Genomic DNA, 3,170 nt, shown 5'->3' with positions numbered 1-3,170 from the left:
GAGAAGAAAGTTTACTTAGAAAAGTCTTTTTTCTATATCACCTTCATGAAAATCTTACCCTGAAAAAAATATTATGAGGAGAAAGTTCGGTACATTTACGACCAACATCAAAAATGCACTTGTCGGTTGATATTTTTGTGTAGAAAACTGAAGTGATTTAGAATATAGTAATAAGAAAATATTTATAGAATCAAATATGAAATCTGAAGTGAATGCTTATCGATGTATTTATACAATTTAAAAAGAAATATATTAATACAATCATCATCATCATCTACGCCTATTGACGCAAAGGCTTCGGTTAGATTTTTCCAGTTGTGTCTATCTTGAGCTTTTAAATCAATACTTCTGCACTCATCATCTCGTACTTTACGCTTCCTAATACCCAGCCATGTAGGGTTGGGTCTTCCAACTCTTCTAGTACTTTGTGGATCCCAGTTGAAAGTTTGGTGAACTAATATCTCTTGGGGAATCGGAAAAGTATGACCAAACTATCTCCACCTACCGCTCAACATGATCACATCCACATATGAAATTTAAGTAATCTCTCTGTTTCGTTTCTAAACCTGTACTGCAACCAGCTCCTAATGTTGTTTTGAGGGCTTTGTTCTGAAATCTACGAAATCTGCTGGATTTTGTTTCATTATTGTACCATGTCTTATTTTTATACAGTAACACAGATCTCACTAAACTGATATATAGCCTGATTTTTATATGTATTATCAGGAGACTTAATTTCCAAATTCTATGTAACCTAGCCAATTTCTGGTTTGCTTTTTTTTAATCTTTCATTAAGCTCTATTTCTGAAGATCCTGTATTACAGATCATAGTTCCCAAATATTTAAATGATTCCAACTCATTAATCCTTTCTCCTTTCAATGATATTTCATCTTCCATTGCATATTCAGTTTTCATCATCTGTCTTTCTTCTATTTATATTGAGCCTAACCTCATGGGATATTTCATGCATTGTGATGAACAAGCTTTGCAAGTACAGTGGTGTTCTTTTAATAGGGACAGCATCATCAGCATACTCTAGATCAGCTAATTTTCTGTTACCAATCCAGTCCAATCCTCCTTCCTCATCCCTAAGTGTTCTGTGCATTACAAAATCCAAGAGCAGGATAAACAACATAGGTGACAACACATCTCCTTGGACTGCTCCACCATTTACTTGAAATTCATTTGATAGGACTCTAATAACATTAACTTTGTATTTGCTATGTTCATGAACAGACTTAATAAAATTTACATAATGTAGTACTCCCAAGAAAATTTGCCGGTCCAAACTATCAAAAACTTTTTCATAGTCCACAAATGCCATCAAAAATGGATTCCTTTATTCTACACAATACTTTACAACATGTCTTAAAATGAAAATTTGGTCAGTACAACTTCTACCTTTTCAAAAATCGAGCTTTTTTTCTTACAGTTTTTCATCAATCTTTCTCTAGTTTCTTTAGAATGAGCATATTATATATTTTCATGAGAACTGTCGTAAGTCTGATATGTCTGTAATTATGCCAATCTATCAGGTTTCCTTTTTTGCCATCTTCACTAACACTCCTAGTTCCCATTTTACAGTTTTTGCCATATTCTACAAAATAATCTCGTAAGTATTCCAGGATTCACTTCGTTTTCGGCCAATATCATATCAGCAGTAATTCCATTGTATAAAGTGGCTTTTTATATGCTGAGTCTTTTAATGATGGACTCGACCTGAGACATACTGAATTCATTCATAGGCACAACGTCTTCCACAGCTCCAGGTTTATCAATCAAATTATTTCCTTCATATCTCTTATTCATGACCTTACTAAAGTGTTTCATCTAACGTTGCCTCTTTTATCTTCTGTTGTTAAAAGAGATCCATCTCTCTTTTTTATGAGTATATGCTTCTTCTTCTTTACCTCAGTAGAGATTTCATTAATAATCTTATGAGCAATTCTTACACCATAACCACCGCCTGAATTCATAGCTTTATCAGCCTCATCCGCTTTCTTGTCTGAATAATCTCTCCACTTATTCCTGGCTTTTCTTTTAACTTCACTATCAATACTGGGTTACTTAGCATGCTCTATATTGTAATTTTCATTACTTCCTCGAAAACTCTCAACTATCAATTTCTGTATTTGTCTCCTTTTTATAGTATCCAAAGTATTATTTGATATTCATGGCTTCCTCCTTGTAACTGCATGTCCCAAAACTTAACTGCCAACAAACGGATATATGTTCTTAATATCACACCACTCTTCGTTAATTGTCTGCTCCTCATTTCCTGCAAATCGATTCCTACATTCACTCGTATAGGTTTTGTCAGTTGTATCAAACCTAGGTATTTTATTTACATTTTCGTTGGGTGCTTTCAGTTTTAATTCTAATGTTGCAATTGTGAGCTGTTGATCACTACCAATATCAGCACCTATATATGGCTTCTAACATTTCTCATAGTCCTCCTTCGGTCTTTATTAATGGCTTTGTGATCTATTTGATTTTCGTAATAGCTACATGGTGAAATCCATGTATATTTGTGAATGTCCTTGTGCTCGAAAAGAGTACCTCCAATAACAACATTGTTTGTTGAACAAAAACGTTTAAAATGTGCCCCTATTCATTTACAACTTCCCCAAGAACCCCAACACCCATCATATTATCCATACCTTGATTATTCCTTCTAAGTCTAGCATTGAAGTCATCAATCACAATTTTCATATCCTCTCTGGGATCTCATCTATTACACTGTGCAGTTCTTCATAGTATTCCTCATTCCTTTCTTCAAGGGAATCGTTTGTCAGTGCATACCTAACTATAATACTCATAGTGCACTACCTTGATTTAAAATTAACAAGTAACACTCTACTATTAACAGCTCTTCAATCCATTAATTCCTTTTCTACTCTTGGTGGTATCATCATTACTACCCCTTCTCATCCAACTACATCTGCTCTTCCTTAGTAGATATATTTATTGCCTCGCTCTTGTAGCATGTCTCAGTTAGGGCCAAGATATAAAAACATTATTTAATAAATTTATTCTCACCTTGCTGTAACTTCCTAATCTGATTCATGGTTCTAATGTTCCAATTGACAATTTTCAACTTTTCTTTAGTATCTATAAACCAGGAGATTCTTAGCACCTCACTAGGCTCTGGGCTGAGGGTCATTCTGTC

The sequence above is a fragment of the Palaemon carinicauda genome, chromosome 9, assembly GCF_036898095.1.
Source record: "Palaemon carinicauda isolate YSFRI2023 chromosome 9, ASM3689809v2, whole genome shotgun sequence".
Taxonomy (NCBI): domain Eukaryota; kingdom Metazoa; phylum Arthropoda; class Malacostraca; order Decapoda; family Palaemonidae; genus Palaemon; species Palaemon carinicauda.
This window is presented reverse-complemented; position numbering follows the sequence as displayed.